This window comes from Archocentrus centrarchus, chromosome 22 (genome assembly GCF_007364275.1).
Source record: "Archocentrus centrarchus isolate MPI-CPG fArcCen1 chromosome 22, fArcCen1, whole genome shotgun sequence".
NCBI classification, from domain to species: Eukaryota; Metazoa; Chordata; class Actinopteri; order Cichliformes; family Cichlidae; genus Archocentrus; species Archocentrus centrarchus.
Genome location: NC_044367.1, coordinates 403,201 through 419,666, shown reverse-complemented (window position 1 = coordinate 419,666; position 16,466 = coordinate 403,201). Strand labels below are relative to the sequence as shown.

General features: G+C 43.6%; 1 protein-coding gene across 1 annotated transcript in view; it reads left to right on the top strand.

The window, feature by feature from the left end:
- Positions 1–14,371, top strand: part of eipr1 (EARP complex and GARP complex interacting protein 1) — a 94,227-nt gene extending 79,856 nt beyond the window's left edge. The window contains exon 10 of the mRNA XM_030718184.1: positions 14,342–14,371. The gene's annotated coding sequence lies outside the window, so the exon portion shown is untranslated. The remainder of the gene's footprint in view (positions 1–14,341) is intronic.
- The last annotated feature ends 2,095 nt before the right edge of the window (positions 14,372–16,466 follow it).

The window sequence follows — 16,466 nt, the reverse complement described above, 5'->3', positions numbered from 1 at the left end:
AACAGAGAACTGCAGCTTCATGTGGCATCACCGCAGGTCACATGATGGGGGCAGTGTACGTGCCAGCCACCCGGGCCTCCTCGGGTCGTGACCCTCTTGACCTTGATAAGACGTGACAGTGTTGTTGTGGCTGCCAGCAGCCTCACGCGTGTTAGTGCACTCGCTCGGGAAGGCAAATGCACCAAACAGAGAAAACGACTGAAATATTTATGATGCTGGGAAACAGGACGCTGTTTTCTCTGGATTTACTTCAGAAATATATTTTTTACTGTGAGGATGCACTGTGTAGAAAAATTATTGAAGCTTTTGCATTGAAACTGATGAGGAAAATGCCACAGAGACATAATGTCTGCATGTCTTTGTTCTTTTTGTAAATACCATGGATGATGGCGGCTGCTTCATATGTCACATCTTAAACAGGAAATACTTCTAAAACACAAGTGTTTGCCTTGAATGGAGGTAATTGCACCTGAGGGTCACCCGGGCGCCCGTCCTCAAAGGGTGGAGGCGGAATTAGATTTAGCTGCTGTGGAATTGAAATTAAAAAAATGAGATTTCATTTAATTATTTATTCATGTCAGCAATGCAATATGATGCCACCTGGGGTGTTTGTGTGTGTTTATGAGCGTGAGCACGAGCGGGTGTTTCAGGTGATTATTACCTTTGAGAGTTCGACTCATTTGCATGGAAGAGAATTTATGTGACCCCTTGAAATGAAAATTATGCACAAACACGGTGAAAGGAAGCAAAGACAGACTGAAGGAAAGCAGGAGAAAGGAGACTTCAGAGGTCTGACGACGGCGCCCACGGGAGAGAGAAGTGTACGTTCAGGATTATTTGTGTGTACAGAAGAAGAGGGAAAGGCAGGCCAAGTGTGGTCCTCGAGGGGGTTTATGTTGAGCTTACTGATGCTCATGCAGATCCAGCATTTATGTGTGTGTTTTTAAAAACGGTTCAGTGTGAATCCTGAGCTGCACGCAACTCGAAGGAACTTGAGGATGATTATTTTCCATTGCAGGGCAAAAGACCTGTGTTCCCTGCACTGCTTCTGAAACCCAGAGATGAGCCTGTGGAGGACTAAAAATAAACAAAGGGTTTGAAATGTGCAGGGATTTACTGTACAAGGAGAAGAAATCTGTTAAACGCTAACCTACTCGCACCGAGCTGCTGGGAGCTCTTTGTTGGTGTGCTCTCAGGCTCTTAGCGCCAATGAAACACGGTCCCATCTCTTCTGATGTTAGCTCAGAGCGTGCAAGGATAGCTACTTAACACTGACAACCACCCTGTAGTCAGGGAAAAGCCCCTATGTGTGCCGTAAGCTACTTATTTACCATCCAATCGCTTCTGGAGAAGATAAACTGCTTTGGAACTGAGACTATTAAGCCATCAAAATTACAGGAGGAGTCTGTATTTAGGTTTAGAAGGAAGCCCTCACAGTCCACTGTGTCTGTCTGTCTGGACCTTGGCAGGATGTGTATTAGTACCTAAAGTCTGTTCTTCCATTTCTCTGAACCCTTTTCCCTTCCAGCCTTCTGTTAGAAGCACTCTTGGGCAGACCTGAAGGTGCTTGTCATTGTTAAGCTTTGTCTGGGTGACCCACCCTACGGTCCGCTGTGGCATACTGTAGGTTTCCCAACACTTTAAATCTCTCTGGACTTTGGTAGGATGTGTTTTAGTGGCTAAAGACAAGACAGATGGTTTGAGAGAGGAGTAAAGGAGGCCATCTATGTCCAAATAGGCCACCAACGTTGAGGTGGTGGCCTACAGCACCATCTATCAGCCACCTAGAAAGCAGTCCTGACATCCCATTCAACCACCATTCACACCTTGACCCTTGTGATCTTAAAAACTCACATGATGGTAAGGTGGAACATGTTGAGACCACCTCCACTCGAGGGTAAATAAATGGGTCTCTCCATCAGGCTTTAGAACTGAAGAAGCCCATTGGATGAGAAGTGAAATGTCCTCAAGAACCTAAAAGACGTCCAGCTGCCTTCGACTTAAATGCTTCAGACCAACTTGAACTGGATGGCTGAGAAGCTACACAGACACTTCTGTTATATATTTCTACACCTCATTGAAAATCTTTATATTAAAGGCTGCAAAGTTTTTTTCTCCAGGTTCTTTCTCCCTTTTTCCCCTCCAGCCTGCTGTTAGGAGCACTCTCAGCAGGCTTGTTTTCTTGGTGCTTGTCATTGTTCGGCTTTGTCTGCCTGACCGACCCTCCTTTCTTCTGGGGTGAAAGAGACCACAATGGATGATGAGCTATAGCAGTGTGGCGTGTGCCCACCTCCCTTTTCCCACCTTGCTGTTCTTCAATTATCGAACAAGCACACGGAGTGGATCCAGGGTTATTTATGGGCCCTCGCTACCACAACGCACATGTAATTACCTCTCAAATGCCGTAATTGCGCTCATTTCTCATGTCCAGTGCCGACACTCGCTCCCCCATGCCCTCGTGGTGTCTCCATGGAGATTAAGAGCTGGTTGTTGTTGAAGGACATCACGGGTCATAGGTTGAATGTTGGATTGGATTATTTGATGGTGGGTTGGAGGGCAGAATTTGTAGAAAACTGCTTGCTTGTATGTTTCAATGAAATGATTGTGTCATGCGTGGATGTCGTGTTGCTCAGGGGGAGTCGGGTCTGCTAATGCATGTACATCTGCGGAGGCAGAGGTCTGCGCAAGGTTAAAAATCAACAGAACTAACTGAATGTAAAAGGTGATGAGATTCCGCCACCATTATGAACCATTTACTGTCAAAGTCTCTGCTCCTCTTTATTAAACAGTGCCATGCAGCTCTGCAGATTTCTGCAGCTACTCTTCAGGTCCATATGCAGGTTGTCTGTTACTGTTACACATTTAACACTCATACACATTATTTAGGATGATGTCACATAATCACGCAGAGACATCGCCCACTAACACCTTTTATATCTGGCGAATTACCGCAACTAAAATATTCCTCTACCTCTTTTTTTCCTTTTTACTTGACATAAGACAGCATTTGCTTAATTTATTGTCACTGAACATAAAGAAGGATGACTTTTTCTTAGATTGCAACTTAAACATTAGTAAAACCCCATAAAACAACTTCTTCCCCTTGGAGCGTTGTAGGTCCATTATACCCATCGATGGTGCCATCATAGCAACATCTGCTGGCGTTAGTTGCACTTTGGTGGCGTTTCAGCTTGTCATGCATTGCTCAAGTTTTGCAACCTAGCACAGGTGTGCGGTTAAAGCTATTATTACTTGGATTGTTCCTCTGCAGCCCTCTTGCAGTGGTACATCTGTGTTGAAAAATCCCTGATTTATGGTTGACTGAGATGATCTTGTGGTAGAAGACATTACTGCACCTCAGCGATCTCCTTTATAAATACTGCAGTGAAGCATTCACTTATTTTGTAATTGTGCAAAATTAATTTTTAACCAATTGTATCTATATTGTCAACATTATATGCAGTGATACAGAGATTTATGAAAGTTGCAATGATCATTATAGGCAGCACAGTGGTGCGGTGGTAAGCACTACTGCCTCACAGCTAGAATGACATCTAAAAGGTCTGGGTCCAATTCCACCTTGGCCTCTGTGTGGAGTTTGCATGTTCTCCCCATGTCTGTGTGGCTTTCCTCCCACAGTCCAAAGACATGCAGTTACTGGGGTTAGGTTAATTGGTCACTCTAAATTGCCCATAGGTGTGAATAGTTGTCTGTCTCTCTGTGTTGGCCCTGCAACAGGTGGTTTAATAGTTAGGTTGAATATATATTTAATCAACATAACTACAACATTGATCCTGGCAGTAGATAAAGAAGTACAATATTATGAAGTATTTATAGTAATTAGCAGTGTTTAATAGCAGTTGAAATACCACTGAAGTCCTGGTGATCTTTAGCAATGGTGTCAATTCTGTTTCACTATTAATTTAATAATTAATCAATGGTGCACAACAGTGATGAAGAATCACCATCAGTGTTCAATGCTGATTCAGTGAAAATCAGGTTGATGGGAGGATGCTGATTTAAGAGGAGCTTTATGACAGAACACTGTGTGAGATGCAAGGCAAGGGAGAGGTTTGAATTGATGTCTATTTTTAGATTTCACTGGGCAAGCACTGCCTGTCTTGCTTGCCCTGATGGAATGCCACTGTTTTACTCTACCATGCCCAAACTACCTGGTACCAAGCACATTAACATTAGTATTGTTTTGTTAAAAAATACTACTTGAGGCTATATGTTTTTGTTCCTTTTATAAATCAATGGCAATAAAAAAGCATTTAATACACACACACTCAAAAATGCTGCATTTAGCATGTTTAAATGATTTTTCTTTTCACCTTGAACCAGTTGGAAATACAAGCAATATTCTCCTCGTGCTTCACTTTGTGACCTCAGCTTTTGGATGTGAGGCTGATTGACTAATGATTGAAGTGACTGCTGAGTCCGTCACTGGCATCCCGGCAATACAGAGTGACACTTTGTATGTGTTTGATCAATGGTGCATAGCTCGGGGACAGAGCGGGAGCAGGGGCTATGGCAACTCTCAAACCTCTTTGTCAATCAAACAGCCCACGAACGGCACCCCATGAAATCCATTAAAACCAATTTAGCCAGAGCTGCACAGCTCAGAGCTCCATGAACGCTCAGCCCATGGTGAATTAATGATGGATTTTCAAAACTTTGGTGGTTTGAGCTGATTGCTGAGTATTATTTCCACGACCTGGTGTGTCATTCATTATTATGTGTTGAAAAGCGCTCAGTGAGGGATCGCTCAACATAGACTCCATCCGGGCTGATCTGATTTTAAAGACTATATTTTTTGTTCCATTTTCTTTGCTTTTACAAAATAATTCTGCTGCTGCTTCAAGTGAGGGGATGGGCTGATTGATGGACCGACTTTCTTTTGATTTCCACCTGTAACATTCTTCTTCTGCCTCAAAAGCAATTTTTGTAAAGTATTGCTGCTTATTTACCTGTCCAACAAGAATCAAGAAACTTTCACCTCACTCAGAGGTCTGTCTATTGATCTTTAAAGTTTTGGATTTGATCTGAAATGTTAAAACATAGAAATCTTACATATGTACAAAATCTTGATGAATGCATATAAAAGCACCTCCCTCTCCCCCACCTCTCCAAAGGGGACACCCAGGTGTTCCTAGTCAGGAGATGTAAACCACTTTTGGACCAAGCAGATCTGGACATTACCTTGGGATGAGTTTGTATTCCCACAGCTAACAGGTCCAGCAGCTCATCATCACATCTTGCTGTGGTCTTTTATTTTCTTCCAATCCTGTTTTAGCCTCTTCTCTTTTCCCCTCACATTTCTTCACTGTACAGCAGATGTCTAGTGGCCCGTTGAGGGGAAACTGGAGACTGATGAGTCAACGTTGTGTCGCATTTACCCTGACACATATGAGGTCAATAAAGCCTGGTTCATTCTGTTGTGTTTTGTTCCATTTTTAAGGCTAACATTGTTGTTTACATGTCTGAGGGTTTACTGCTGTTTGCACTGGCGTTAAAGTGCTTTACTGATCAAAATGAACTTCTGTCTGGGCCCATCACTGTGTGTCCCCTGATGCTCTCCTACTGCAGCAGGAGATTAAAAAAAAAAAAGTCTGGAAAGTGAGTTCTACAAACTCTGACAGTTCAGTTCTTGCACTGGAGACCCATGAAAAAAGGAGTTACTACTATGGGAAGCCATCCAGACTGAGCATGCTCAGTTCAGCATATTGTGCATCTCCACCTGACTCAGTGTGCAGTGTCTTCTGTTTGGTGTTGGTGTCTTTGTTGTTTGGCCCTCCAAAAACGACCACCAACAGTATGAAAAATTTGCTGCAGTCCAAAAACAAATGTAATGCTGCAGCTGCATAATGGTTCATTTTGAACACACACATCCTGAATTTCCACTCCTGCTCTGATTATTAAGCAGAGACTTCTGCTCCCTTCTTTGTCTCAGCTTTGCCAGAAACGATCTCCCCGGCTCTCACTTCAGCCTCGGCTCCTGGTTGGTTCATTCATGTGAATAAATGTGGTTGTACCTTTTTCTCGTGTGAGCTAACAGCTAACATACTGTATTCTGCACGGTACCTGCAGAACACAGGCTTTCTCCACCACTCTGCTACACACACACACACACACACACACACACACACACACACACACACACACACACACACACACACACACACACACACACACACACACACACACACACACGCACACAACTGCGTGACTGTCACAGCACTGATGCACTGATGCATGTGGATTAGCTACAGGAGTGCGTGTGCGTGTGTGTCCTCCTCTGACCCCCGGCTGTTCCTCTGTCATGCTGCTCTCTCTCTCCTCCTTGCTCACTCGCTCATATCAGACATGTCATCCGCCGCAGAGCGCTCGGACACACTCGTGGGAGCTGCCTGACCCAGATCTGTCTTCTCTGCCCAGTTGACCACACACACACACACACACACACACACACACACACATGCACACACTTGACATTTGGGTTGCTGACAAGACATCAGGTGAGGACAGAGGAGCCCAGGTGACAGGGAGAAGCAGTGAACCTTTGCTGTGATATTGCCCCTGTGAGCACAGGAACACGCAGACACACACGCTCGTCTCCACGTCGTGTTTGCCTGTCAAGCGAGCATAAATAGCCGCACTCACTTTTTTGCCTTTGGAAGCCTGACTCAGAGGTGTGTTTGCTATTTGTCCTCCTCCGAACAGCCAATGAGAAACTGGATGACAGGAGGTGCGAGCCTTTTGTTCATGGTTTTCATTATGATTCCGGCTCCTTCCTGTCGCTGATCATTCTATCAGTAGTGATCGGATTGTTGAGATGCCCCCTATTATCTCTAAAAATATACACGCGCGTGTGTGTCTATATATATATATATATATATATATATATATATATATATATATATATACCTTAACTGCTTAACTGCCCCCACCAATCATTTTGATCCAAACTAACTTGGTATTCATGCATAAGATTAACTTTATTTTCTAGTTTAGACAGGACTCTTTAACTGCAATGCAATATCTGCCTTATTGACAATTGATATTGAATTTAAGGATATCAAAATTTCTGATGTTTGCTTAGATAAATATACCTGTGCTATCTCTAGAATAAGGTGCTTTCAACTGCTCCTTATTTCCCACGAGGTCACCACAGTGGATGGACCTGGATGGATCTGGATGACCTTCCTGACGCAACCCTCCCATTTAGCCGGGCCTGGGAGCGCCACTTGGCTGGGTTTGTGTCTCCTACCAGTCTTGAACTTGGGATTTTTCACTTGTTAACCTCTATCATCAAGGGAAAAGGAGATTCTTTGGGTGCAAAAGGACCTCCAGTGTTAACTTGACCTCTGCAAACACGTTCCTCCTGAGTTTGCGGGCTCAGTTACTTGTTTTCAGGACTGCTCATTGGCTAATGAAGCTGTCAATCTTTTTTCTGGGTCTTAGAACAATCAACATTTGAAGTGGTTTTAGTCGGAACTGCTCATCACTTTCAGTTTTAAAATGCCAAGATGGTGACACAGGAAACGGTTATCTCGATGCTTCACAATGGGGCAAGTGGGTGTAAGCACTGTAAACCTTTTCCCCCCCACACTCAGTTTATTTTCTGCAATAATCCAGAAAAATCCTGACCCAGGGGACGCTGACGTCAGGCTGCCTGCAGAGCAGCATCCCAGCACACTGCTTTAGGTTCTTTGGGTTCTTTTGGTTTGTTTCCTGTTTCGAAGGAGAAAGCTTGCATCCTAAACTCGATGTATACCCACCTGCAGACTGATCAGTGACTAGCAGGTGAACCAACAGGTGAACATGTCAGTGTGTGTCAGTCAAACGGTGCTCTGTGAAATCTATTAAAACTAATTAGGCCAGCTCAGAGCTCCATGAACACTGAGCTCGTGGTGAATTAATGATGGAGTTTCAAACTTTGGTGGTTTCACTTGATTGCTGAGTATTATTATGGACCTGGCATGCTGTTCATTATTATATGCTGAAAAGTGCTCTCAGTGAGAGATTGCTCAGCACAGGCTGCTCTGATATTAAAAAAAAACTTCATATAAAATATATTTTTCTGCTTCAGGACTGAAAGTTTTACATGTGAAGAACCTGCTGCATCCCACCTAACCAGAGATCTTCCTCGTGACGAGGCGGGAACGCATCCTCTTCCTCGTTTGGTGCAGTCTGCGTTAGTCAGAGACTCTCGTAGCACAAAGCTCAGGGATTAAATGCAGGGTTATTTTTTCACCTGTCATTCAGCATAGTTTGCATCTTCAAAGGCATCTTTGTCATATCTCAGCTGCCTGCGCCTCTGTGCATGTAACGTCACAGATTTACGGCCCTGAGAGTTCAAAGCGCCACAGCCTGAGAGAAAACACGCAAGCAGACAAAACAGGGAAAGAAACCAACCTGAAAATGAAGGAGCAGCTCTGTGTTTCAATAAAGAACAATACAACTAAAAACAGCAATGTTGATGGCATGTGACGAACATTTGAGGTTTAAAAATGGATCCGAATCAGGATATTCAGAGAAAAAGGATTCCTTCCATTAAAGTCACCAGAAACTCGTCAAGGAATCTTATTTTTTTCCTTTATGATGTCACAGAATCGTCTTTGTCTGGAATTTTTAATGTTTGGAAATCATTTGAGCTCTGGTTCTGGTTTTGATTTCATCATTTTTCTTGTGACCTTTGGCTCGGTTTACTTCCCTCAGTGTTTCCTCATCTCGAGTGGGTTCTTGTCTCTGAGTTTTTGTCTTTTGGTTACTTCCTGTTTTACTGCGAAGGGTAGTTTCTGTTTCATCTCAGTGTATTTGGACTTTCTGTTATTAACTGTTTTCACCTGTTTTATGTCTTCTGTTTATGTATCAGACCCCTGGACGCTCGGAGGATGTCTTCTCAGCTCTTACTTTTTAGAAAATGAATGAATCACTGATGCAATGTGACACAAATGTTTTTACTATTAAACAAATCATTTTAATTCATGGAAAGTTTTTTTCAGATGAAGTATAGGACAGGATTTCCAACTAAACTAAACTTTTATAACTAAACTAAAACTATGCAAAGCAGCCTTCAGGTAAAAGAGAGTCTGCAGAGCTTAATGACTGAACAGAAGCACAACCCCAACAGGAGAGCTGCCAGCTGAAAGAGCAGAAAGAATTATAGATAAAGATACTGAGACTAACCATGCTGCTCATTGCCCAACACGTAACACACACAACAGAGGAAATGTTTGGGCGTAATGTAAGAATATCATGTCCACAAGAGCTTGTCCAAGTCAGAAGATTCCTACTGGAAGGAAACTGCTGGTGGAAGATTCCATTTCCTCTACAGGTGGAACCAGAGCAGATCAGGCGAAGCAGTTCCACTTCCTGTTAATCCCACTGTTAAGTGCCGGAGGCAGGCCGCTCCTTCCCATCCACTCCTCAGACAACAACAATTTGAATCCAGGATGCACTCTCATGCAAATATTTTTCACGTTGTTTTAACTTCTTTCCTTTTGTGGTTTCAAATTTTGGAGGTCTGTTCCTCCTGGTGGTCTGTTTTTCAGAATCAGAATCAGAATCAGAATACTTTATTGATCCCAAAGGGAAATTACTACTGTTACAGCTGCAACCGTTTCATTTAAACGAGTAAACCTAAAACACAATAACATACACTAAAGGCATAAAAGTATAAAGACTAAAGAGATATTTTGACTATATACACATCTAAAACTATACACATATGAAAATTGTGAGTGCAAAAATTTTTAAATAGGTGTCATTATATATATATGCACAGTCCTTTTTTGTACAATGTATAAGTGTATGTACAATGTACAATGTATATAGTGTATGTACAATGTATATGGAAATTTAAACAATTTTATGTACAATTGAATACTGATAAGTGAATGACACTGATGAACCACAATGTCACCTATTAAGGGAGGAGTTGTAGAGTCTGATGGCCACAGGTAGAAATGACCTCCTGTGGCGCTCTGTGGTGCATTTTGGTGGGATGAGTCTTGCACTGAATGTGCTCCTGTGTCCCATCACTGTGTTGTAGAGTGGGTGGGAGCCATTGTTCATAATGGCCTGCAGCTTAGACAGCATCCTCCTCTCCGACACTGCCATAAGCGAATCCAGCTCCACTCCCACCACATCACTGGCTTTGTGGATCAGTTTATTGAGTCTGTTGGCGTCTGCTGCCCTCAGTCTGCTGCCCCAGCATGCAACAGCATAGAGGATGGCACTCGCCACCACAGACACATAGAAGATCCTGAGCATAGTCCGGCAGATGTTGAAGGACCTCAGGCGTCTCAGAAAATAGAGGCCACTTTGGCCCTTCCTGTATAGGGCATCAGTGTTCCTAGCCCAGTCCAGTTTGTTGTCAATGTGTACTCCCAGATATCTGTAGTCCTCAACGGTGTCCACACTGACCCCTCCGATGGACATAGGGGCCACCGGTGCCTTGTCTTTCCTCAAGTCCACCACCACTTCCTTTGTCTTTGTCACGTTGAGCTCTAGATGGTTCCGCTTGCACCATGTGACAAAGTCCTTCACTGTCCTCCTGTACTCATCCTCATCTCCCCTGCTGATACATCCAACTATTGCAGAGTCATCAGAAAACTATTGAAGATGGCAGGTCTCTGAGCAGTAGCTGAAGTCTGTGGTGTAGAGGGTGAAGAGGAAGGGAGAGAGGACAGTCCCTTGTGGGGCTCCAGTGTTGCTAACTACTCTGTCAGACACACAGTGCTGCAGGTGTACATACTGTGGTCTGCCAGTCAGGTAGTCAACAATCCAGGACACAAGCGGGACATCTACCTGCATCGCTGTCAACTTATCACCCAGAAGAGCAGGCTGAATGGTGTTGAATGCACTTGAGAAGTCAAAGAACATGACCCTCACAGTGCTGGCCGGCTTATCCAGGTGAGCATAGACTCGGTTTAGCAGGTAGATAATGGCGTCCTCAACTCCCAAGCGGGGCTGGTAGGCGAACTGGAGGGGGTCCAGAAATGACTGGACCATGGGCCGGAGCTGATCCAGGACGAGCCTCTCCATGGTCTTCATTAAGTGGGAAGTCAGTGCCACTGGCCTGTAATCCTTGACGTCACTGGGTCGCGGCATCTTTGGGACCGGAACGATGCAAGATGTCTTCCACATCACAGGGACCCTCTGAAGATCCAGGCTCATATTGAAGACATGGTGCAGTACTCCACAAAGCTGGGTGGCACAGGCTTTAAGCACCCTGGGGGAGACCCCGTCAGGGCCTGCAGCCTTGTTTTTGTGGAGTCTCTTAAGTTGTCTTCTCACCTGGTCAGCAGTGAGACTAACTGTAGAGGTGGCGGGTGGGGGAGGGGTGGAGACGTCAAGAGGGCCATCACAGGAAGGAAGCAGGCTATTTTAATGCCTTTCTTTAGGGTCATGATATCATTGAATCCTTAAATCTAAGCAGCAAACTTGTGAGTACAGTCCCATCATTAAAAACATGATTGGAGAAGCAGAAATAAGAGCCACGCTGTAGTGAACCATAATTAACATCATAGTTTAATTATTTTAGCCTCCAGTGTGCATTTACCCACAACACTTAGCTCTCCTTTCTTCTTCCTGCTGCAGCCACATGGTGATGATGAGATGCATATTTAACCCTGATTGTACGTTATGAATATTTGATGGAATATATGATCAAACTAAATCTAAATGTGTACCCAGCTCCATGCATACTGTGGGTTTAGTGCAGAAGGGGGTTGGTGAAAAGGTGATCACTTCCATCAGGTCTGAGGAGTCTGGTCTTTATGCCTTTAAGTCTTCACTACCCAGCAAACATAGACAATATGTCTCCAATCAAAACAGCAAAAACATATAATAAATAAAAGAACAGCAAAAACAAAATCCACAGAGAAGAGAGGTCCACTCAAGCCAAAGCAAGAAATATTGACCTTATTATTGTAATAAAGACAGAAAATGCACATTTAAAATATCTTTTACATTTTTCAGTACATTTAATTTACAGTTTATTTTCTTTCAAAATTGTGAAACGCGAAACCCGCATTCTTTCTAATGTCCAGCAGGAGGCGACTCTCCTGGCTGTAAAAAGAAGTGTGACTGGATAGACGTCTATGAGAACATGAGCCTCCTGCTCAGTGGATTTCTGAGCTCAGTAAACTCGTTCCTGATGACTTCATAGTCTCAGTCACTGGTGTCAGGCCTGACTGAATAAAACATGAAGTTCATTTTGGAATTTATGGTCATGTTAGACCAGATGTGGGCAATTAATGTTCCACAGGGGCCACATGAGAAACTGGGACTGTTGTGGAGAAACTCCGTTCTGCTCAGTATGAATTTTTACCTCTTTATAAACCACTGTTGGCAAGAGTAGATGTTACAATTACACTGAAAATGTGAACCAGGAAAACATTTTATTACTATTTAATCAACATTCCTAAAAACATTTGTGAACAAAATGTGTATCTTTCTGGAAAAATTTCAAAGGCTTTCAACTTTAGCCAAATTGCTGTTGCTTCTGTTTGTAGGTTAATGGCTTCTTTCTGCAGTTTTTAAGTTCTTTTTTCTTGTTCACTGAGAGAAATTTAGTCTGTTTTGGGCTTGAACAAGTGTATTAATGTCAGGTTCAGTGTCTGAGGTGGAAATGTGAGGGACAGTCACATCAATCTGCCTTCCACTCTGCATCTGAGAGCTCTGCCATGTCCAAGTGTTTCTTCTCACAAAGCTCTCAGGTTTCCACCCTCGGGTCCCAGACACCTCACCCAGGCTGAGCCCCCTGACAGCCTATGGTGACATAGGCTACCACATAGGTGTGATAGCCTGTCACCAAGTTCATGTTCCTCCAAAAGTGCAACAAACTGTGTGTGACATCAACAACATGGGTCATTTTTAGCACTGAGACAAAACCTCCTGCTGTACAATATGATACAAAGAAGGTTTATTTCAGTCACTTTATCTGAGAGGACATCTGCTTCAAACAACCAACATTTTTCCCTGTCAGATCCATACCGTCCCAAAGTCACTACTAAATAAACTAGTAAGTGGGACAAACTGAATGATGTACACTTATTTAAATTTGAATCCTGATTTTCCTTTGACCTCATGTGGGCTGGTCAGGTACAAGCAGGCTGCACCATGCTCAGGTCTACATTAGTCATAAAGGAGAAATAACCTGGTATGTAACGTCCCTCAGACTGTTCCACAGTCAGATCCTCCCCTTGATTGTTTCATCTGGTTTCATGATGCCGATGGTGAAAATGCCTTTTTTAATAGGACTTCACCAACCACCTGTCATGATTCGGGGCCGGTGGCCCAGAGTTTTGTGTTCTTTTGGTTATGTTTTGTTATATCTCTGATTATGTTTATTTGGTTTCTTTCATGTCAGTCGTCAGTTTGTTATGGTTTTGAGTTTAGTTAGGGTTTTGTATCCTTTTCTTGTCTTTCATTTATTAGTTACTGGCCTCTTGTCTATGTTATTTCCTCATGTTGTGTTTAGTCTGCATTTGTTTATTTCCTGTTCTAGTTTGATAGTCCAGTGCTCCCTCTGTGTCATGTCTAGTTTCGCTTCCCCTGTTTAATTTGTTAGATTCTGTTCACCTGTGCCCTGTGTTCCCCAGCTCTTTCTTGTTTCCCAGCATTACCTCCTGTGTGTATTTAAGCCCGTGTTCGCTCTGTTCCTTGTCGCGTCCTCCCTCGTGAAGGTGTGGTTTTGTCCTGTTGTTAGAGTTTTTGTTTCAGTGCCATTCACCTGCTTTCTTTCACTTATCTACAATAAAGTCACTGTTCAGTAAGTTCAGTTTGCCTCTGGAGTTCTGCGTTTGGGTCCACCCTGCTCGCCATACATGACACCAACAGGTGACATCACAGTGGGTATGCCCATCTTTTATATGCAGTCTGTGTTTCATGTACAGATTTGACCTTTTCTGTTTTCAAGAGCGAGAATGTTACATGGTCACACAAACCTGCCTTTCTTAGAAAGTCCAACAAAGACCTGCAGCAGATGAGGTGAGACCATTTTTATAGCAGACGTCCAGGAAACACGTTATTCAACAGTGAAGCCTTTCTAAACACCGCTCCCTGCCTCCCTCAGTGAATTAGTGCTACGCTGAAGCTTCATTCATGGCAGCGACAGTCGACTCTCTGAGGTGCGCCTCTTTATCTCCATGGCCTCCCTGTTTCAGTGTTTGTGTGTGAGCGCCTGCTATAATAAGCCTCTCTCTCCATCTCCCTCCCTCCTGCCTTCCAGTTCCACTTCTCTGAGTGATGTGGGTGGAGGAGGAAGTGACCTATATAGGCTGCATCTCTCTCTCTCTTTAGTCTGCTCCAGCTTCCTGCATCTCCATGCTGTGTGTGTGTGTGTGTGTGTGTGTGCGTGCGTGTGGTGAAAATGAATAATTCAGCGGATGCCTCAACACGGCCGCCTTCAATAAAACCATCCCCCTTAATGAGTCTTAATGACAGCCACAGCGTGGAGACAATCAAAGTGTGTCTTATTGTGTGTGTGCAGGCAGTGCGTGGGTGGGTAGGCAGAGAGCAGCACTGATGCCTGGGTAATGGCGTGCGTGCGTTGCACCGAGCGCGTGTGTGTTCGCAGGTATGGAGCGAGCGCTGCCTTTGCCCCGGGCTCTGTCAGGGTTGCCCTGGGTAATACTACCTGAGACTTTGAAAAGAACATGAAAGCTGACTTCTCAGCAGGGGAGGTGAGAGGAGAAGCTCGCTGGGGTGGAGCAGCTGAGGAGAGGAGCAGCGACGTGCTCGCCTCCCTTCAGCTCTTCAGGCATGTTTGTGGGTTTGAACTCTAAAACGACTTCATCCTTCCTCCTCCTCCTCCGAGTGTTTTTACGGCACCTCTTTGCCTGTTTTTCCTCTTTGACCACTTTATCATGCTGGCTGAGACTCCGCCTTTATTTGCCTTTGAGTTTTGGTGGTTCACATCGGCCGAGGTTTCTTTCTCACTCAAAAAGAAAAAAAAAAAACAGAAAACTGTTATTTCTCAGTGTCTTCTTTCAACAGATCACTTTTATTTGGCCTGTTAACAGCATTAAACCAATATATTGATACGACCTCTCCAGTTAAAACACGTCTGTCCAGTAAACATGTCTTGTTGTCTTTGATTTTGTCATGGTACACTGGGGAAAATAAGTATTTGATACACTGCCAATTTTGCAAGTTTTCCCACCTACAAACAATGGAAAGGTCTGTAATTTTTATTGTAGCTACACTTTAACTGTCAGAATCTAAAGGAAAAAATCCAGAAAATCACATTGTATGATTTTTAAATAATTAGCATTTTTGCATGAAATAAGTATTCGATCACCTGCCAACCAGCAAGAATTCTGGCTCTCACAGACCTGTTAGTCTTTAAGAAGCCCTCCTATTCTGCACTAATTACCTGTATTAATTGCACCTGTTTGAACTCGTTACCTGTATAAAAGACACCTCTCCACACACTCAATCAATCACACTCCAACCTCTCCACCATGCCCAAGACCAAAGAGCTGTCCAAGGACACCAGGGACAAAATTGTAGACCTACACAATTCAATTCAATTCAATTCAATTCAATTTTATTTATATAGCGCCAAATCACAACAAACTGTCGCCTCAAGGCGCTTTGTATTGTGGGTAAAGACCCTACAATAATACAGAGAAAACCCAACAGTCAAAAACGACCCCCTATGAGCAGCACTTGGCGACAGTGGAAAGGAAAAACTCCCTTTTAACAGGAAGAAACCTCCATCAGAACCACGCTCAGGGAGGGGGGGGTCATCTGCCGCGACCGGTTGGGCTGAGGGGAGAGAAAGACATGCTGTGGAAGAGAGCCAGAGATTAATATCAATTAATGATTAAATGCAGAGTGGAGTATAAACAAAGTAAATAAGGTGAATGAGAAACAGTGCATTATGTGAACCCCCCAGCAGACTAGGCCTATAGCAGCATAACTAAGGGATGGTTCAGGGTCACCTGATCCAGCCCTAACTATAAGCTTTATCATAAAGGAAAGTTTTAGTCCTAATCTTAAAAATAGAGAGGGTGTCTGTCTCCTGAATCCAAGCTGGAAGCTGGTTCCACAGAAGAGGGGCCTGAAAGCTGAAGGCTCTGCCTCCCATTCTACTCTTAAGTATCCTAGGAACCACAAGTAAGCCAGCAGTCTGAGAGCGAAGTGCTCTGTTGGGGTGATATGGTACTATGAGGTCTTTAAGATAAGATGGTGCCTGATTATTCAAGACCTTGTATGTGAGGAGAAGGATTTTAAATTCTATTCTAGATTTAACAGGGAGCCAATGAAGAGAAGCCAATATGGGAGAAATCTGCTCTCTCTTTCTAGTCCCTGTCAGTACTCTAGCTGCAGCATTTTGGATCAGCTGAAGGCTTTTCAGGAAGCTTTTAGGACAGCCTGATAATAATGAATTACAATAATCCAGCCTAGAAGTAATAAATGCATGAATGAGCTTTTCAGCATCACTCTGA